Source organism: Sturnira hondurensis, unplaced genomic scaffold (genome assembly GCF_014824575.4).
Source record: "Sturnira hondurensis isolate 20B ecotype Veracruz unplaced genomic scaffold, ASM1482457v3 Scaffold0001872, whole genome shotgun sequence".
Taxonomy (NCBI): Eukaryota; Metazoa; Chordata; class Mammalia; order Chiroptera; family Phyllostomidae; genus Sturnira; species Sturnira hondurensis.
In genome coordinates, this window is record NW_028074503.1 from 18,519,534 (window position 1) to 18,542,027 (window position 22,494).

A 22,494-nucleotide genomic window follows, 5' to 3' on the forward strand; every position below is an offset into this window, starting at 1 on the left:
CCTGTTTCTCCCAGATGGATAAACCTCTAACTCACAAAAACAATGACAACATCCAAAAATTTGCAAGATATTTTATTTTATTTTTAATTACTTATTTTTTTGTTACTACAGTCATCTTGATTTTTCCCTGTCTACCCCCTCCACCCAGCAACTTACACTTTCTCAGTCAATCCCCTGGCCATTATTCAGGTCCATGGGTCATGTGTGTATATTCTTTGCCTACTCCATTTTCTGTACTGTATTTTATATCCCCATGGCTGTTCTGTAACTACCTGTTTGTACTTCTTAATTCTCTCACCTCTTCATCCATTCCCCCACAGCCCTCCCATCTGGGGAAATTATATATTAAATATTAATCATATTATACATTTATAATATTAATATCAATAACATATTTATAAATATTATATACTCATATTTATTACACATAATATATATTTATATATCATGTAATTATATAAATATATAATATAATATTTAACATACAATTGTATATTAACTATATGTTTAGTTATATAATATAATTATATATAAATATACAGTATAATTAATATTTAATATATAACTATATATTTAAATATTCTATATTTAAATATATATATTCCATTGTATTATTCATAATTTTGATCTTTTTCTTTAAAAAGTCCCCTTAACATTTTCTAGAATAATGGTTTTGTGATGAACTCCTTTAGTTTTTTTCTTGTCTGGTAAGCTCTTTGTCTGCCCTTCTATTGTAAATGATAGCTTTGCTGGGTAGAGTATTCTTGGCTGTAGGTCCCTGCTTTTCATGACTTTGAATATTTCTTGCCAGTCCCTTCTAGTCTTCAAAGTTTCTTTTCAGAAATCAGCTGACAGTCTTATGGGAGTTCCCCTGTAGATAACTAACTGCTTTTTTCTTGTTGCCTTTGAGTATCTCTTTATCTTTAACCATTGCCATTTTAATTATGATGTATCTCAGAGTGGGCCTCTTTGTGTCCATCTTGTTTGGGAAGCTGTGCTTCCTGGACTTGCATGTCTATTTCCTTCACCAAATAGGGAAGATTTTTTTCAGTATTTTTAAAAATAGATTTCCAGTTTCTTACTTTCTCTTCTCCTTCTGTCACTCCTATGATGTGAATGTTGGACCTCTTGAAATTGTCTCAGGCTGCTTACAAAATATCCTTATTTGGGGGGATTCTTTTTTCTTCTTCTGATTGGTTGTTTTTCTGCTTCCTTACATTCCAAATAATTTTTTTGACTCTCAGCTTCTTCCATTCTACTGTTGTTTCCCTGTAAATTGTTTTCTTCAATTAGTGTATCCTTCATTTCTGACTAGATCTTTTTTATGCTCTCCAGGTCCTCACTAAGTTCCTTGAGCATTCTTACAACAAGTGTTTTGAGCTCTGCATCTGGTAGATCACTTATCTACATTTTGTTTAGATCTTTTTTCTGGAGCTTTGATCAGTTTTCTCATTTGGGCCATGTTTCTTTGTCTCCTCATTTTGGCAGCCTCCTTGTGTTTGTTTCTTTGTATTAGGTAGAGCTTCTTTGACTCTGTGTCTTGGTAGTGTGGTCTAATGTAGTAGGTGACTTGTAGGATCCAGTGGCACAGCCTCCCCTATCACCCAAGCATGGTACTCAAAGTGTGCCCTTCACGTGGGCTGAGTACATGCACTTCTTGTAGTTGGTCTTGGTTATTGTGGGCAGAGAGGTGGGAGGGGTTTACCCATGCCGGTCAGGGGTAAGGACTGACTTTTACCACTTACCACCAACCTCTGCCCACCATGGAGGATCAGCTGTGCAGGGCAGGTGGTGGTACTACAGAGTAGTCTGTAGCTGTCCACTAGGTGTGCCGGCTCTGGGGTTCCTGTGTGAAACAGGCCAAAGTCAGTCCATACCTGTGTTTTTCCCAGGGCCACCTGCTTGAGCTATAAAGCAGTCTGAGATGGCTGCTACTTGTGCTGGGCTTGGAGATTGCCAGGCAAAGTCAAGCTGTGAATCTAGGTTGGCTGCTGCTAGTACTGAGCCTGGGGCTTACTGAGTCTAGTTGTTGCTTGTTTGAGAGGATTTAGGAAGTTGTGAAGCATGAGCCAAGACCAGCTATTCATAATGAAAAGCAGCTGGGATGGGTGTGAAAGTTGGGTGTGGCAGAGTCTCTGGGTATCACCAAGGTGGGCCAAATAGGGTTAGCCAGGCTGATGTCTCAGATATGGCACCAGCCTGCCAGCTCTGTGGGTAAGGGTCTGGAAAAGGGACAATGGCCTCTGCTCACCTTGATGCCAGACACCTCACCTTCCCCCTGCATACCACTGGTGCCCTTCAAGCAGCCACCCTAGTGCTGGAGCCCAGAGGGAGTGAGTCTGAGTAAGTGAGTCTATTCTTTGGACTTCGGATTCTTAAAGGACCCAAAGTCCAAAGAACCTGGGTTCTTTAAGAGGAGCTGCTTGGGCTCAATCCCCACTTGTTTTTGTAGCCAGAAGTTGTGGTGACTTATTTTCCTGGCACTGGAACCCTGGGCTGGAGGGCCCGGTGTGGGGCTGAGACTCCTCACTCCTGAGATATCCCTCCTGAATTTTTATCTACCACATGTGGATGAGGGACCAACCCATTTTGTGTCTGTGCACCTCCTACCAGCCTGGATGGATGTGGTTTCTTTAACTCTACTTGTCAGACTTTCATTCAACTCAGTTTCTGATGGTTCTAAGTGAAGGTTGTTCTATATTTCAGTTGTAATATTGATGTAGTTGTGTGAAGAGATGAGCCATGTCTGCCTGTGTGGCCATCTTGACCAGAAGTCCACAAGATAAATGTTAAAAAGTAATTCATCATTTCACACAGTGATGAAATTTTAGATTTGGAAGTAATCTCAGAGGTGATAAAATTCAACTTAATTATTTTTCAAATAGGCAGCTAACACTGGTGGAAGATGAAGATTTTAGGCCTAACCAACCAGGAAGTGTCTGAATCTGTAAAGCAGTTATGGTTAACAGCAGTGATGCTCTGTTTTGTTTTGCTCCTCCCCCACCCCCCAAACCATCATGTCTGCTCACTGGTGACTCAAATTCTCTATTTGTAAAATATATTTTACTTTGCTATCCTAGCAAAGATGGGGTTTGGATTAATATTGCATATCAAATAAATACTTTCAGTTTATAGTCATGGTTGTCAATAGCAAAACTGCAGAAGTGTTACTGAATAAAGTGGGATTCAGCTATGTGCTGCCGTATACTAGCATAACACAGTAACTGGTAGGGAAGGAAAAAGGGTTTTATTCAAAGGTTGCCCAGTTTGGGGGAGTAGAGACTCCCCTGCTCCAAGTCATTCTCCTCTGCAAAAATGCAGAAATCCCCTTTCTCCCCCAAAGACTGAAATCCAAATCCATGCTCAGAGACACCCCCACACCCCCACAATCTTATCTGCCTGAAGGAGTCCAAGGCTGCTATGACAACGGGTCTCTCTCTCTCTCTCTCTGCCCCCCCCTCTCCCTCCCTCTCTCTCCCTCTCTCTCCCTCTCTCTCTCTCTCTCCAGGTACAGGGCATCATCATGCTCACCTTGAAGATACACCTTTTCAGCCCACATATGCTCTGTGAAAACTGTGTTACAGCCAAATTAGTTGTGTACCCTTCCCCAGGGTATGGAAGCTTGTCATAGGGTTGAAGTTTTGATTTCAATCCACACCTTCCCAACCCCTTGTGAGTGTCCCTCCCCTCTGCCCAGTGATCTGGCCAGACCTCCCTGTTACAGAGGAGGTTCTGAAAAAGAGAGGTTACTAAAATTTAACCTGGCTCATAGACAACAGCCCCCGGGTATGGTGGGTGTAAACATGCCCCGGTGGAAGAGACTCAGTGTGAAAACCATAGATACTGTCAAACACTCTCAGTAAAACATATAGCTATAGAGAAAGTGATGTCCTTGAACGGTGAGCCTCTTCCTCTGGTGACAGAGTTGAGACAGCTCTACTAGAGCCTGGTGTGTGCTCCTTGTTGCCTTGCAGTAAAAATCCTTCATACTTGTCTCTCTTATGACTCAGTCTAATCTAGCAAATGAGAGCAGAGATTCATTTGCCAATTAAAAACCCTACCAAATCACTGGGTCCTATTTCTGAACGTGATTTCTCATTCACTTTGCAAAGAGTGGATTATGAATGGAAGGTAGGAAATGTGAGGAGACTAGACTGAATCTATCAGAGTAAAAGCGAGATGTCGCAAGTTCCAAGAGGTCCACTGCATGGTTTGCAAGTGTACTCCCTGTGCTCATGAGTCACAGAAGCTAGCACAGATTTGCATTTGGCCAGTTGGAACAGAAGGAAGTCAGCCAAAATTTTCATCTAGGGGCTGGCACTTTAGGGCAGAAGGGTGAAAATATAAAGTTGAATTTGTTATCATCATATGCAGGGCTTTTCAATATTCTGTGTAATCTGAAACTATGCACATCCAGGAATGGAGAAGAAGGGGAGAAGCAGAGGTTCGGTAATTACTGTTGAGAAGGGGCCAGGTCTTCTAATAGGGAGCTGCCATTTGGAGTCTGGGTGACTCGCGTAATGTAAAGCAAGTAGTTTGGAGTCACCATATATTTACTTTTTATCATCTAAGCACCGTAACATCCTTGAGAGGTAAGGAAGGCCAACATAACCTCAATTTAGGTGAGGTTCTGCAGAGATAAGGGGATTAGTCTTTGTAAGACCGTCAGTTTAGTCACTCAGAAAGGTAGGTTGAAGGGGAGCACAAAGCCCGGTCTGTCTGTGAGCCAGCTGGCCTCCCATCTGAACCATGGAGTCTTTTCTGCCCATTGTGGGGCCCCTTTTTACTGCCAACTCTCAGACCAGTAGGAAGATCCTGTTGTTAAACATCCTGCTTTTACTCCCTGTCTTTGCAGCCGAGATGGAAGTCTGAGAATCTGCCTGAAGGCATCCGTCACTCTGACGGTTAGAGCCTAAACAGGATTTGGGGGGACGGATTTGAGTGGCCTCCAATAATTTGTGGTTAATGAATTGTCTCAAGGGTTTTATGTGTCCCTGTCCTACTCATTGCTTCTCATGGTGGTGGCCCCTCCCCCATCAAAAGGCTTTTCTCATTAGAACTGCTTTTATGAATCGAGGGCTCTCTGTTCTCACAGATGATTTCCTTTTATTGTCTTTATTGCAGTTTAACAGGGAGACAAATGACACCACAAACAGAGGTGAGGGAAACTGCCCCCACCTTTCCTTATGTGTTTTTCTTAATCTTTGTTCCTCCCTCAGCTCAGGGTGTGGGATGTAGACCCTCAGTGCAGGTTGTAAACGAACAGTCAGATTCAAGCTCTGTGGGAAAGCTCTGTAACAGGGTAGGGTAGGCCTGAAACAAAGTTCTCTAAGATGATATCTGAAGTTATAAGGAAAATAATAGTAAGTATAATAATAAAAATATAACATAGAAGAATAACAGTAAGTATAATAATAAAGATTATAACACAGGTATATAGACAGAAGGAAACATTTGGGATCTATATACTAGACAGTGCACATTTTTTTCTATTAAAACTTTGCCTGTGTATGACAGATATGGAGGTATACAGAATAGAAGGTAAAAATTATCTTGATTTCCCTCTTGCCTAAAATACCAGTGGCCTCATGAGGCTTCATAACAACTTGATCTGTGTGTATATATACATATTTATATTCTTCTGTTCTTTTTTGACATAAACTCATTCCACGTATTTTTCAATGACATTCGTTTTTAATTTAACATATTTCAAAAGGCTAATTTAAGTTGCTGATTTATATAAACTCTAACTGGCTCTTTTTTATCAGCATTTTCCTCTTGACAGAGATTTAGCTCTTCTTTGTGGTTGTTACAGTGAAAACTGCAGCGAACACATATATTTGCCCATAGGACACATTTCTGGGGGTGGGATTCCTGTGTGGCGCGGGCTGTGCGTTGCATAGATCGGTGGGCAGGGCGGGTTTTCCTCTGGCAGCTGCATCACGTGCTCTGGTATCGTGCATCGGAGAGTGACTTGGGCTGTTTGTGTGTTTCTTTTAGTTCTCAGAATACTCTGTGAACTGTAATCATTATTTTTACCGACTGAGCATAACCACCTTCACGAATATTACGTAAACTGGCCTTCCCCAGCTACCGTATGGAAGATGAGTTTTAGCCGCCAAAAAAACCCGTGGTCTTTTCCAGAGTCAGAGCTTCTTAGGCACAAACCCCATATCCAGCTTATCCACCACCTGGTTTTATGTCTTGGGGAAGTCATATTACCTCTCTGATTCCTCTTCTCTTTCCTATACAATGAGGTACTTTGATTAGAAGGGTTTTAGGGACCGCGGAAGCTTTACATTTGAAGTCTATTTTGGAGTATGTTTTATAAACGGAAGTGAGAATATTATTTTGCCTAGGTTTTGATTGTGTTTCTTCTACTTGGAAGAAACTTTTCACTTGGAATTTCACTTTTCAAAAAAGATTTGCAACCAGGTTTAATGTTGATGATCTGATATTAATAAAGTTAAAATTTATCATAAGTCAACTTGTTAAGCACTTCTTTGTGCTGAGTACTATTCACCCATCCAAGTGCTTACCTGCATTATTTTTATACTATTCTTCCTGTGAGCAGTGTGTTGTTGTCCTAATTTTACAGATGGGAAAAATGGCTGGGAGGGCAAGTAACTTGCCAGAATGACATAGTGCACAGTGAGTTCTAGAACTGAAGCCATCACACTTTAGAGACCAAACTTAGACCTTTTTTTTTGTTGTTGTTCTTGTTTGTTTTTTGGAGTGGGGAAGCATTTTGTGGGGTAGAAACAAAGTAATTCCTCTTTCCAGCATGACTAAGAAAGGAAGGGTCCAAAAACAATGAATTTTCTAGACAAATAAATTTACTCTCATTAGGCTCAAACAATTGGAACTTTTATAATTCAGGATAAGACCCTTCTAGAACTTGTTACAGATTCATTGCTTACATTTAATCTAGTCATTTCTCCCTGGGACAGCATCATTTTATAGGTATTATTCCTTTATTAGATTCCTTCTCTTGGGAGTAATTAAATGGAATAATCTATTTTTTCTCTTTGTCTGAATGACCTAGAACTGCCATGCATTTTGAGTGTTTGAAGTCCCCTTTTAAGAGTTACATTTCTCTTCACTCAGTGGCAGGATGTCAGCCTTGAAAGCCTCTCCGGTTTGGAGAAGGTGTGGCTGAGTGGAGAGGATGTGAGATAAGGACCACATCATTCATTCTCTAAACCAGGACACTGCTGAGCATGAAGGGGAGCACTGTAAGTAAGGAAGCAGGAGAACAGGAATTAAATGTGACCTCCCCATTCAAACTGGGATGCTTGGTCACCTTACTTAGGACCAGGTCCAAATTCTAGCCTCGTTACTTGGCTGGTTAAGGAATCTTGCCCCAAGTTATTTAGTTTCCTTCTGAACCTTTAGTTCCTCTGAATCAGTTTCCTTATTGCAGATTGAGAGGATTAATACCAAGTACCTGCGAGGATTAAACAATACGTATGTAAAATTCATAGCAGTAGTAGGTTCCTCACAGGCTTGTTGAGAGGAATGAAAGTCAAGGGCATAATTAAGTGCTTGGCACGTAGTAACCACTCATTGCCAGTTAATGTGATTATTGTTTAGTTTATTATTTCACTTTCTGTTCTTGTAATTGTTTACATCTGGGTGCTCCCTCCTGCACCCTTTTCTTAGCTATTCCCAACACCATGTGAGCTGGGAAATGAGCTAACCAATTTGTATGTGTTCTGGGAAATTCCCCCATCTCAGTAAGATAAATATATACCCACATACACACACATATAACTGTTCAAGTTTTCATCCTAACTGCTTAAATGATCACTTTCGACTGAACAATAGATGTTATGTGATAATTGATTACTATATAAGTAACACTTGGTCATTCTGTGTGTCCAAATATTACAGGTTGATTGACAGGAGAATTTTAGGTGTGAAGGTAGATTAGTTTGATATAGTTTAATTTTCCACCAGCTTACAAGGAGGGAGGGGCCCTATTCACAGCAGTGATGGGGTATAGAAGAATTTCTAGAGCATTAGACAATTAGTGAGGTATGAGGTACAGGCTTCAAGGGTGTGAAGAGCTGAGCAACTTGATTTCTTCTCAGGAAAACAAGATGTATTTTAAATTAAGGCAGAAGTGAACTTAGGACTCACTTTTACATACTGGTGAAGAAATCTGGGGATGTAAAATATGCTTATAGTATCAAAGCACATGTAGGATGAATTAAATGCTGTAGTTAAAAAATCTTTTCCTTGTAGTTAAAAAATCATAATCATGAGAATTTATTTTCATTGTCTTTACCAAAACAGAAGTGGGGATGATGTCTATTTTACTGCTGTGTCCCTGACACCCCACATGGGCTCTGGCACATAGTAGGTTCTCAAAATATAATTTAAAAATTTGTTGAATGCACATTTATGACACAAAGTATAAATAATTTCAGTTTGGTCAACTGTTAACAATTGTGCAGATAACTGTACTTGAACAAGAATTAAATAAAAATTAAAATTAAAAACAATTGTGTAAGAATACACACAAATAAAATATTGTTTGCTTCATTCTGCAGCTCTTTCGGATGAACTATGGAACTATTCTTAGTAGAGACTGATCATTTTAGGGAAACTGAGACATCACTTCTATATAAGTATGTAAAGAATAATAACACTTTTCTAGAGTAAAAAAATACCTACTCAAATAAGCTAATCTTCTCTGATGCGTATGTCAGTTCAGTCACTTATTATTGAATGCCCACTATGTGCCAGGCATTGTGCAATGTGCGAGGCGTGGTTGGGAAGAGAAGAGTACGTGAATGAGGTACCTTATAATTTTTCATGAGTTGTATTTGTCTTCTCACACAAGAGCTGCTAAGGATACACACGCACACGTGCACGCACAGTTACTCCCTTTCTTGTGCGTGTGGGTGATGACAGCCATGGTCTTTGTTGTCCGTGTTCCCCATTTCTAGTTAAATTACTGTTGCACCTCAGGGAGTGAAAGTACTATGTGTTTTGCCTCTTAAAAATACAGTGTTCTCTGGACAGCCATGGCAAATGACTAACAGAAAGCTGGGACACCCTCTTCGTTTTTGCCAGTTTGGGGTGGAAATGTTTGCAAATACGCCAACTCTCAACTGTTCTCATTAATGGTGAACAGCATGTGGTTAGGCAGAGTCAGCTGCTAAACACCGACAGTGTGCTTTTGGCTTGGAAACGTAGTCAGACCCAGCACCAGACGTCTGCTTCTCTCCCCCGCCCCTCGCCTTCCCCTCTCTCCTCCCTATGCCCTTTCTTAGTTCCTTACTCTTCTAAACTTTTGATAGCCGTTTTGTTACCTATTTAGTACACAACTGTTTGCTGAGCCCCATTCATGTTAATCATTATGTCAGGGCCTATGGTTAGAACTCTGGTTTCTGGGCTTAAAGCCTCATAGTCCAGTAAGGAAGACAGTAAATAAATATGTGAATGTGTTTTATTAAAAACGTGTAAGGAAAATGATAGAATCCTGAAGGAGGGGGCGATTGTGTACTTTAGGGAGTGGGGGAAGCTTCACTGGTGATGGGAAGAGAAGTAGTCGAGAGTGGGCCTCCTGGCCCCCGTCATTTTCCTGACCAGTATAGACCTTGTATTGGGGTGTTTATTTAATTCCAGGTCTTCTAAAAAGATGGGTGAGTTTAGGAAAGTAGTGTGGCTCCTTAGTGCTTTGGTTTTCTTATCATTAACAAGTGCATAAGGATCTTCAGTGATGTGAAGTCAGAATAAAACGATGCTTGAGAAAGCTCTTTGACAAGCCTTGGCTGATTATGATGTTATCTTCAATTTGCTGGTATGGAGAGTCTGGGCCCTTGAACCAGTAGTTTCTTCTGACCAGCTCCCTGCATGTCCTTGGAAAATCCAGGCAAGCCCAAGAACCCTCCTTGAAAGACACAACCAACGGACATACAGAATTTGGAATTCCGATTCTTTGAAAAACTACAAGTTTTAACACGGTGATAATGATGGCATTACTTTACCTTTGTGGAAAACTTAGAGCCTGTCCAAGCATTTACATAGCCATGACCTTATCTGATATTTAGGGGAAAATTTTATTGCCTTTACATTGTAGACAAGTTCACTAAGGAACAAAAAAACAAAAGAATGTTCTCTGTTAAGGCCAGAATTAGAATGATTGTCAGGATTCTAAAAGAAATCTTTAAAATAACAGTGCAATCACATACATGGAAAATGAGAGTGGGGAGAGTAAGTGACCTGTGCGGGGTTGCACGGTGAACTATGAAAGCAGCAGTCAGAGTTGCTCTGCCTCTAAGCTCTCCCGACTCTCGCAGCTCCACGACTTTGCTGCTGCATCATGCTATACTCCATCTTTATTTTGAATTCATCATTATGGGTCAGGTTTTTAAAAGCTGACTTTTAAAAAACAGCTTTTAAATCATTTATTTTTAAAAAGAGGGGAAGAGAGGAAGAGAAACATTGAGTGGTTCTCTCATGTGCACCCCCCCCCCCCCGGGGACCTGGCTCATAACCCAGGCATGTGCCCAACTGGGGATTGAGCCCATGACCCTTTGACTCACAGGCAGGTGCTCAATCTACTGAGCCACATCAGCCAGGGATATTGCTGATATTTAAATGCTGACTTTTAAATTCCATGGTGTATACAACTCCCTACCTCAAATCTTTTCTACCAGTTAATTGATAATTTAAAACTAAGAGTTAATTGTTAGGGAAATTCATTAAATGAAATAATCCTACATTCTACAGATGCAAAAGACTAGAGTGTTTTACGATTTATAGATTTTTCTCTCCCTTCACTGTTTTGTAACATATAGAATACTCTGATCTGGAATTTGATTCCTCAGTGTGCCAGGAATTGCTGCAGCCTATATGGACCTCAGTCCTAGGCCTCAGCTCCATCTTGTGCTCTCAGGGCACATGCAAGGCCAGGCATCTGCAGAGCTCCAAGCATTGACTGTGCCTGTGTCCCTAAACATCTCAACTAATTGACCCCGAGCCCTAGAACACCAGTAAATATATGAGGAAAAGTCAAATGCAATTAATTTCCTCTCATTCAGCCTACTGAGCTGACACTTAAGATATGATTGTTGCTTAAAATGGCTTTTAGCATTGTGGTCATGATCTGAGATTATTCTGCAGAGGTGGTAAGTGGAGAGGTCTTGGACACCCTTAGGTCTTGAGGAATCATACATCTCCCCCTCACTTCCCTGTGTCTATCGGAACTGGTCATAGATAATAGGAGACTGTGATGACGAACTTCACAGGTCAACTTGACTGGGTAAAGAGATGATCATCTGGTCAATCTGGTTAAACATTTCTGGGTGTGTCTGTAAGGATATTTCTGGAAGATATTAGCATTTGAATTGGTGAACTGGGTAAGGCATATCACCCTCCCCAATGCGTGTGGCATCATCCACTCTGTGACCTTGGACTGGGACTTCCCCCATCTGTTCACTTGTGTTCTCAGGTCTTCAAACTTGGCTGAAACCACGCTGCCAATGTTTGAATGTTGGTAAAGCTGTAATACCAATAAAATAGAATGGAGACCCTTAGGGTATCAGATGGCGTAGCCTGTGGGAGGGGTAGACTTCCTCCTGTGAGTTGGCCTAAGAGCTGCTGCTTGTCTTCTTCGACCTATGTCTGAACTCTAATGAAACTGGCAGTGCGAACACCCAGGGAGAACGCCATGTGAGTGAGAAGGCAGAGATCAGGGTGCTGTGACCGCAAGCCAAAGAGTGCCCCAAATTGCCAGAAATCACCAGAAACTAGAAGAGAAGCTTGGAACAGATTCAACCTTATAGCCCTCAGAAAAACAAAACAAAACAAAGCAAAAAAAAACAGCCCTACAGACAGTGCGACTTCTGGCCTTTGGAACATTACATTAAAATTGGACTTTAGCCTCCTGGTGTCGCTCAGTGGATTGAGTGCTGGCCTGGGAACCAAAGGGTTGCCAGTTGGATTCCCAGTCTAGGGCACATGCTTGGTTGTGGGCCAGGTCCCCAGTAGGGTGCTCATGAGAGTCAACCACACATTGATGTGTCTCTCCCTCTTTCTCCTTCCTTGCCCCTCTCTTTAAAAATAAATAAATAAAATCTTAACATCAGATTCTTTAAAAAATAAAAAGATTGGACACTTTAGTCAACTATAATTTTCTCACTTGTAATCAAATCTTAATGGCATCTATCCCCAAGACAAGAATCTGCCTACCAACTCAAACAGCAAATCTGCACAGAGTTCATGAATAATCAGGGTCCCTGCCATGAACATTGTTGTCAGTACCTTTGAGAAGCCACAGCTTCCCCTCCTCACCTTCTAGGAACAGAAAGGCACACTGTAATCCACAGGAGAGGCCCAGAATCATCTTCAGCTGGAGGCCAAGGTCAAGCATGGGACTCTCTGCCCTGTCCTCCATCCCCCAAAGAGAGAGAGCCAGTAAGTAAAAACCTGTCTTTCCCCCTTATGAACATCATCTTTACTCAAGCCCAACTCATAATGAATTCTAGAAATTCTCTCTCTATATACAGGTTTGACACTTAAAATCAGTTAAAGTGATACTAACAAGAACCTGTCGGAATTTCAAGAAATTCAGGACTCAGAATGTTGCACAGAATGCAACTCACCTGTTCTTTCCCTGGCCTGAGAAATATTTTCAGACAGTGTTCCTATTTTTATAGCTTTTCTTTCAATAAAATGGAGACCCTACCTTGACCTTGGAAAATAAAAAAGAAATTGACAATATGGAATCTTCCAACCAGTAAGGACTTGCTGCAAAGCCTTGACTAAAACTTCACAGGTTGCAGGTTGTAAAGGAGAATAACCCAGTCCTAGCGCCTTCTGGTTGGAGAGGAAAAGTGTCATAAAAAGGCCAGGAAAGTTTCCTGGAGGAGGTGACACCAGAAGAGAGCCCGGAAAAGGCAGAAAGAGACATGGGAGGGTGGGGAAGACGGAATTTTGTTTGAGAAAACATTAATGAGATAGTTAATGTATAACACTACTTTCCAGATAACCTGTGTGCATCCTAAACACTTTGTAACATGGCTGTCCACCCCATTTTCTTTTTTTTTTTTCAGCTGACCAAATGTGTTTTAGTATAATGACTATGAAGAGATAACATATAAAGAGGAGAAATAAATTAGTAATGAATATGGGGAAAAAACCTCCATGGCAATTAAAAAAATATAAAGTGTAGATAATGAGAATTTTTTACCCAGCAAGTTGTCAAAGATTTAAACATCGATAATAAAATGCACTGCTGGCGAAGGTTCCGAGAGGTGCAAAACCCCACACAGAGCTGGTGGGAAGTTTGGTGCCTGTCCTCGGAAGCTGTTTGACAGTGTGTATCAAAACCTTACAAACCTTTGTATCTTCCAAGATATATTTAAAGAAATAGTATTTTAATGAAAGTACACAAAAAGTTGCCTTTAAAGAGATTCATTTCAATATTAGTACTTTTTAAAAACATTTTATTTATTTATCTTTAGAGGGGAGGGGAAGGGAAGGAGAGAAGGAGAGAAGCATCAATGTATGGTTGCCTCTTATAAGTCCCCTGCTGGGAGCTGGCCTGCAGGGAACTGGCCCACAACCCAGGCATGTGCCCTGACTGGAAATCGAACCACGATCGTGTGGTTTGCAGGCCCACGCTCAACCCACTGAGCTACGCCAGCCAAGGCTCAATGTTAGTACTTTTAAATAGAGAAAATTAGGAGGAACACCCCCCCCATTTTAATAATAGGTGATTAAATATACTAAATACTTGGAATAGAAAATTTATTTGCATTACAATAACTTTGATAATATAGTATACAGTAGTGGCTGCTGTGTATTGGGGACTTACTATATATCAGACCCTATGCTAGGAATTTTGAATACAAATCTGATTTTTAACCATTAATACAATAGATTGGTTCCTCACTGGACTTTACTATTAAGGAAGAAATGTGCATTTCTTTTTTTTTTTTAATATTTTATTTATTTATCTTTAGAGGGGAAGGGAAGGAGAGAGGAAGAGAAACATCAATGTATGGTTGCTTCTTGTGCATCCCCTGCTGGGAACTGGCCCCTGCCGGGAACTGGCCTGCAACCCAGGCATGTGCCCTGACTGGGAATCGAACCGCGATTGTCTGGTTCACAGGCCGACGCTCAATCCACTGAGCTACACCAGCCAGGGCTTGAAATGTGCATTTCTTAAGTTGAATATTAATGCACTTCCCAAGCTCCTGACCTGTCATCCTAATTTCCCATTTTTTCTGATCTAAAGATAAGGAAAATGAGGCCTAGAAAACTTACATGAGTTATTTAATATGAAAGAAATTAGAGGGCAAACTCATAAATGAAGCCCTACATCTTGATGCCAATTCAGTGACCTTTTCATCCCATGTGTTCTTGAATAATTATAATCCATTTCACAAACATTTATTGAGCATCTCATATGTTCTGGGCACTGGTTTAGCCAGTCACTAAATTCACAAAACCTAAGACAAAGCCTTTACTCTCCAGGAGTTCACAGCGCACGAGAAGACAAACTTCAAAAAGAACTCAATCAAACCACTGAATGACATTTTTGGATTGAAATAGGGTGTCAACGGACAAAAAATTCACTCTTCAGTATGATAGATATAACAGCAATGTGGTGGCAAAGAAGAGTTCATTATCATTCTCCTATTTTAGGTAGGTTAGCAGAGGCACCCCAGAATTATGGCTAAGTGTATTTAGAACTCATCAAATCCTGTGCAGACTTCTAAACGCCCTATGTAGATTGACTTATTTAATTCCCACTATAATCCCATGAAGGAAGTACTATTGTTACTTCCCACTCTGCGGATAATAAAATCGGGGTACTAAGTAACTTTGGTAGCCAGTGAGCAGGCGCCAGGGTTTGAGCTCACGTGGTCTTTACGGCCTGCATCTCAGTGGGCCCCGGATGGAACGATTGCTCTAGGAACTACTGATGGAACTCTTGATGATGAAGAGAAATTCATTCTAGACAGAGGAACAGAGTGTTTGAAAGCTTGAAGGCTGAAAGTTGTTTAATTTACTTGGGGAGCTTCAGGAAATTCACTGTGGGAGGAGGGGGTGGGAGTGAGCTCTGCTAGCGTGGGGTGTGGGTGCTAGGGGTGATAGGCCATGAGGCCTGAGCCCTAGCAGGTGCACTGAGGAGCGTGGCTTTTGTCAGGTAGGCACCTGGTAGCTCCCAAAAGCTTAAGAAGGGAAGAAATATCACGCTTGCCTTTTAGAAAGGTCACGTATTAATCAGTCAACAAAGTGACTGAGATGGCTTCAGCAGCCCTGAGACCCCGACCCTCTGACCGTGGTTCAGCCTCACTCTTCTTCCAGTAAAAAGGAATTGCCCTCAAATGAAAACCATTGCTCATTGCTACAGGGGGTTAATAAAATCTCCTGAGGCCAAACAAGCCAAATCACAATTTAAAGGCGTTCCTTCCCAGCTGGCTGCCACCGCGAGTGACTGGTGTGTGTGGGTGTCTGACAGCCGTGCCTTCCCTGCCGGTACTATACTGCTTTGCTTCCCCTCATAAACCTTTCTGTTTCTTTTGTGGGAGGGTAAAGTGCCCGACAGACCTTACACAGGAGGGAAAGAAAGAAGCAGAAGGCCTTAAATCTTCATCAACTTCCAGAGACCTCTAAACCAACGGAAGAAACGGTCAGATTTGAAAGCTGGAAAATTGGGGACCTTCCCAGGGCATGCCTTGGGCTGCCTCCCACCTCTCTCCAGCCCCCTCTTCCTTCCTCATGTCTCATCGCTGTACCCACCTCCCAATGGATCAGCCTTTATTGCCAGACCCCATGCGGTGCTTCCCTAGGGCAAACCTGCCCTTTCCAGAACTGCCCACCTTTCAAAATTACTTTCTTATGTTTCTAGTTACAGCTATTCAACTCCTCCCGGGGGCCGAGCTCAAATATGTGTTAGGAGGAGAGCAATTTAATTAAACCGCACCCCACTAAGGTATAAATAACATATTTCCCAACCCTTTGCCCCCAATCATCCCAGGCGTGTTAGAAATGTAATGAAAGAAACGGGTCGCTCATTATTGAATATAGTAATGTTGTAATAATAGCATCTTCCAAGTGGAGGTCATATTTCAAGATCCCTTAAAACATGCTGCCTTTGTAGACACCCCCCTTCTGGCCAAGGCCAATCTGTTTATTGTGTACTCTGGTCTCTGTTCAGTTTTTTTTTTTTTTTAAATATTTGTGCTCAGTTCGTACTCGCACCAGCTGCTGCCCCTTCTCTGTACCTGTGGCTCCCTGGCTAGGTCTGCCACAAGCCCGGGCGTGTTTGCTTTCACTCTGAGGATAGTGTTTGGTCACAGAGTGAGGAAGCAAGAGGGTGGCTGGCTGATTAGGAAAGAAGCGTCAATGAGAATGAATTATCTACATCCAAAAGAGAAAGGCGGTTGGTTTTAAAGAATTATCCACAATGATAGGTAGGAATTACAACAGTAAACTGTTTGACAAAATATTCAGCAAGTTCATGGTTTGGTGCAAAGTGTGGACCAGCAGATGGGGGTGATTTTTCATTTCAATCTTGTGTAAGTTGCCTGCAGTCCTGGAGTCTTTGTGTCATTGCCTCTAACATGAAGGGGTCTGACCAGATGAGTTTCAATTTCTTTTAGGTCTGATTGGTACTTTTCCAGTGTCAGGCCTCCTGTGGAGACATTGGGCCTGTGTGTTGTAACATTGACCTGCTTTAGACACTGTTGTGTTGACCACCAGTGTCTCTGATGTAGAGTAGAAGAAAGGCCATCTCAGCGGTGAAATTGGTAGAAAAACAATGACCTTGGGACCAAAAGACTTGTGTTCTCGTCCCCACTTCCTCACTTAGAATATCTGAGCTGGGCTTGTAATATGACAGAGTTGCACCTAAGTTTGTCTATAAACTAGAGTCAGTAATTCCTCTTTGGCTTTCTTTACAGTATTGGGAACCACATCATTTCACAACTGCTAACTCTGCTTTTTCCAAAAAATGGCTTTGGTTCTGAAAACCACGTATGCCAGAACCTATGTTACCTGATGACTGTTGAGGAATGTGGGGGCGGACGGGGGTATGTGTGGATAGAGTTTCCTAAACTTGGGTTTAATAGAACTCAGTACCCCAGTTACATGTAAATGGCTTTTTTTTTTATAAGTCACACAATGAAAAATCTTGTTACATGCCCAGGACTATCAACCATGTCAACAGAAGGAAGATGTAGGTTAAGTTAATAGCATTTTTCTCAATTCCAGGCACAGATGATCTTTGATCTTTTTGAGTTTCATCCATCATTGAAAAGATGCTCTTGGATTACATGGGTGTTAGTCTCTCTCGTAAGAGAAACACATGATTGACAAGTATGTATTCCCCACCATGCACCTAGGTGCTGATTACAGGCAGGAATGAAAGAAGCCTTGACCTTAGCTCCCTGAGAGTCCAAGTTTGCGCTGCATAGTTAGGAATTGCTTACTGGGGCTTCAACTTCCTCCATGCTGTGCGTGACAGAGTTTGGCCCCCATCTTGCTGTTACCAAAGCCTCTCAGGTCAGGCCGCCATTGGCATTGTCTGGTCTCCCCGTTTAATCAGCTTGGCAGAAAATCATCTGTGGTTTCATATTATCTTTTAACTTAGGTGTAGGCAATATAATAAATAATGAGCTCTTTTGGGTCAGGAGCTCTGTTTTTATACCTTTTTCCCTTGAACGTTGAATTCCTAAATCAGAACATAAACTCCTTCTGGGTTCAGAGTTTGTCTTTCATCTTTGTACCTCCATTACACTTCAGCACTGGACGCTGAGTAGACACTTTATAAACTTGTATTGTGGAATTTAACTGCAGCCCTTTATCTGGTAATATCCTGGCTCACTAGTCCAATCAGCAAATTAGGAAGCTGTTTGATTTGAGAAGTGCAGAGTGTAGGGAGAGGGAGATGCCAATCTTCACCTCCCTAACATTAGCCTCATGTGATGACAGGGCTTATAGTCCTTGGGAGACCCAGGAGAGGAGGGGGAAGTAACTGGAAAGTTAGTGCACTGTTGTTGTAGATATTGGCTTGGAGGCCAACATTTCATTCGCCCCAAGGCACATTAAACAATGACATCTCTGATTCATGCAGTTGGTGGTTGGAAGATGTAGCTCAGCTTCGCTGTTTTATAGATAAGGACATTGAGGCCCTGGAGCTTAAAGGAGGATCAACTTTGAAGAGGTTGTTCCTGGAAATAATTATTTTTTTAATAACAATTTGGTTACACAGCTTAACAAAAGTAAGTTTTACATGATCAAGTTTGGTGTTTGGGTAAAGCATTTAAAGTCAAATAATAGCAGTAGAAACACAGCAATTGATCTGTGTGGCAGAGCCTGCCATCTGTCTTCCAAAGATTCTTTCTTCCCTTCCACCATGTAGGGTTGTTTCTGGGGAGTGGATGCTCAGCTGCTAGGGACAGCATTTTCTAGCTCTTTGCATGTCTGTGGGATGTGTGACAGGAACTGCACCATGGAATGTGGGTAAAAGTGGTATATCCCACTCTTAGAACTGGGTCCCTGAAAGTCACTCCACCATCCTCCACGATCTCTTTCTTCCATTCTCTTTTCTCCAGTCTTATTTCATCAAGGGTTCCTGGCACTAATAAACTGGAAGTCAAGGCAATAAAAAATATGTATCTAACTCTGTGTGTGAGGGGAGTTCAGAAAAGAGTAGACAGGAACAAAACTGAGAGGAAGATTTCTTAATCTATGCCTTATTATATAGTTATTTTAATTTAAGTGAATGGAGTGCCTGTTAGACTGCAATTAAATTAAAGATAAAGGGAAGAAATTATGCAGGCCATTCTTGTTGGCTTTCATCCAAAAGAGGCACTAAGGTAGGAGTTACTGGATAATTAATATCAAAGAACTGTTATTAAGGAAAGCAAGTTTTACTTTGGAGTGATTGATTGATCAAGAGTTACAGCTACACTTGGGTGAGCCCCCACTGGGTTCGTATATTGCGTCCATCAACTTTTGTTTTCAATTCTAATCATTTACTTGATTGAGTGGAGCTCTTCTGCTTTCCTCAGATCATCAGTGCCTTTCAAGAAATGGTGAGTTTTGCTCCCATGAGCTTGTTTGTGTGATCTTCCTTCCCTCTGTAGCTCCTATTTACAGTGTACAGATGATGTGTTATAGAATTGTTCACCTGAAACCTGTACGATTTTGTTAGCCAGTGTTACCCAAATAAATTCAGTGAAAAGGGGGGAAAAAGAGTCTCCTACGTGCCAGATACTGTGTTAGGAGCTGGAATTCATAGGCAATAACACAAACCTCTATTTTCAGGAGATCATAACTAGAAGGGGGAGAGATGAATAAGTACCTTGTTATGGGGTGAATTGTGTCCCCCCAAATTTATATGTTTAAGTCCTAACTCCCAGTACCTTGGATTGTAGCTGTTTTGAAGATGGGGTGTTTAAAGATATGTTTAAATGAGTTCACTGGGGTGGGCCCTAATCCAACATGATTGAAGTCCTTATAAGAAGTGAGGACACACACAGGTAAGAGAGGGAAGACCAAGTAAGGACAAAGGAAGAAGACGGTCATTTCCAAGCTAAGGAAGTGGGCCTCCGAGTGAAATCAACGCTGCTGACCTCTTCCTTTTCACAATGCTAAGCCTCGGAAATAGGAAGTTTCTGGGCAAGCCCCCTGGTCAGCGATTCGATAAAGCAGCTTTAGTAAACTCATACACATCCATCTCTAAGGCAGCTCAGTTAGACCTGTGCTGCCGAAGTTGGCCCTGAGTGACACCGAAGCTCAGAGTAGGGGCCCCAAAGTCAACCCTGCAGATAAGGCACGGAAGTGGCATCTGAGCAGAATCCACGAGGCGACTCTATTCCTATCTCTTCTCTACAGTCAACTCTATTACTGTCCCTACACAGGACAATCATGCAAATTTCCCAAGATGACAGAACTGAGGAGTGACGGAGGCTGCATTCAAAATCAGGCAGACTTCTCCCAGTCTGTGCTTTTATGGTGATACTGTGCTGCCTCTGATAAAAGTCATCAAGGGGAAATGATGAATAGGGGAAAGAGCACATAAAGCATTCAGGGAGTTGCGTGTATGTTGCCTGAACATAAATCGCAAGGTGGGTGGCAGCAGGTGGTGGCGGCGGGGGATGCGTTCTATGGGCCTCATGGGCCTTATGATTTTGAGTTTTATCTGAAAATCAGTGGAGCCTCATTTTTGCATTTTCAAGTATGAATTTATGCCTAAATCATAAACGTTAAGCTCAATGAATTTTTATATGCTGACACACCTATGTAACTGGCAACTAGTTCAAGAAACAAAATATAACCAGCCCCCTAAAGTCTTCTCTCATTCTTTTCCTTCACTGACTCCTTCAGTAATCACTACTCTACTGACTTCTAAGACTATAGACTCATTCTACCTCATTTTGGTCTTTTGGAATCATGCAGATTACATGCTCTTCTATCAGCCTTCTTTTTCACCCTCTTATAAGATTAATCTTATATAGAGTTTTAGTGAGTTCATTCTTTTTGCTATATAGGATTTCAGAGTGTATCTTCCTGAGTTTATCCATTCTATTGTTGGTTGGCATGTGAGTGGTTTCTAGTTTGAGGCTAATATAAACAATGCTGCTATTATAAATATTTTAGCATGAACATAATATGCTTCAGAGTACAATCACTGTATTTTCATACCAGTAGATATTAGCAAACAACATATATCCTTAATAGTAAAATATTGAAAGATTTTCCTTGACATTGGGAATTGTTTTTACTCAGTGTTTTACTGAGGCCCCAGCCAGTGTAAAAAAGGAACAGGACAATATAAAAAGCATGAAGATTGGAAAGAAAGAAATGAAACCACCACTCGTCATAGGAGACATAATTGTGTATGCGTGAAATCCAAGGAAATCTTTAAACTTTCATGTAATAAGTAAATTTATCAAGGTATCATTTTATATATTAATATAAAGTAAATAAATAAAAATGGACTGCATTTCTATCTACTGCAAAAATAAATGGAAGACAAAATTTCAAAAATGATACTATTTTTTATAGCTTCCTTCATAGAGCATCAATTAGGAATTAATTGAATAACATATGCACTATGTCCATACTGAAAAGTACAAGGGATCATTAAGAGAAATTAATAGAATTTGCCATATTATTATTGAGTCCAGTGTTGGAAGACCCCATACTGTGAAGAGGTCATACTGTGAAGAGGTAACCAGTGTTGGCAGTTTTTTTTTTGTAGAAGTAAGACAAACAAATACTAAACATATATGGAAAAGAAAATAATTAAAAGTAAAAAATTAAAAAAATTAGTACTACTGATTTGAGGCATAGTGTTATGTAACCTAGAATAATTGTCCTTACTCTTCTCTCTAGAATTAATATATTAACTCATTAGTTGAAAACGACATTTATACTCTTTCTAATGTCATCAGTCTGATGATCTGGGTTGACACAGAGGAGAAAAGTTTGTACTAATTGGACAAAGAAAAAAACCAAGCCCAAGAGAGGCAAATAACTTTCTTCAAGGTACCAGTCCAAGACAAAATTAGGATAAGAATTCTGATTTTTACTTCAGTCCCACTTTTCCTAAACTCACACTTCATAGACCCAAATGAATGACTCTGTATCTTATTCTTTTGTGGGACATTCATGGTGACAGTAACCTACCCAATAACATGACAGAATGGAGAACTTAACAACAGACCTAGGTCAGGCACGTGAATCTCAGTGGTATATTTCAGAGGGGCTACGGGAAGGTGTCAGATTGGAAACATGCGCACACAATTTCTTGGTAAGTGCCACGGTGCTTTTTTCTTTCTTTTTTTTCTCTCCAGCAATAGAGCATATACCTCTTTCTCTAGTTGAGTACCAGATTAGTGGTCAGTTTGCATTTGGGTCCTATTATAAAAGGTGTACCTTTTTCTCTCTAGAGTCTCACCCAAGTGGTCAAATGCTCACGCTAAACCATGAGAACTTTAAGGGAACTAAGACTGGGCTGGGGAACTACAGATGCATGGCTCCTATCTGAAGCACACTCTGAAGCTTAGGGTCACAGAGGGGTATTAGCTGGGTGGATCACTCACACTATATAGATTGTTCTTTTTCTCATTTTTATTTATTTTTTAGTTTGTCAAACATATGTAGTCAAATTATATTTGACTACAGACATCAAATGCCGTGATTTCTTTGTATCTTGTTCCACACAGTCTTTCTTTAACTATTTCTGCTTTATTGTGATTGCTAGCATCTCAGTATCCCCCAGCTACACAGATTAGGATTTCTTTTGATTCACTGTTTACATGGGTAAGCATCCCATTTTTGGATCCCAATATAGTTATTTCCCCAAGCTGAAGCAAGCAAACTGTTGGTAAGAAAATAACTAATTTTATTTATTTCATGAAAATAACAGGTTGCTTCCCTGTTAAGCACTTTCAGTAACTTGTCAGCAAAATTACAGTATGTTCCCATACATCCAACAGATTTTTACACACCACTGCT

The 22,494-nt window shown here is 40.9% G+C and overlaps 1 long non-coding RNA gene across 1 annotated transcript; it reads left to right on the top strand.

Moving 5' to 3' along the window:
* The first annotated feature begins 2,637 nt into the window (after positions 1 to 2,637).
* LOC118980379 (uncharacterized) lies at positions 2,638 to 22,153 on the top strand. Its single transcript, XR_005065089.1, has 3 exons — positions 2,638 to 2,773; positions 8,790 to 8,794; positions 22,141 to 22,153. It is a non-coding gene; the product is annotated as an uncharacterized LOC118980379 (long non-coding RNA).
* The last annotated feature ends 341 nt before the right edge of the window (positions 22,154 to 22,494 follow it).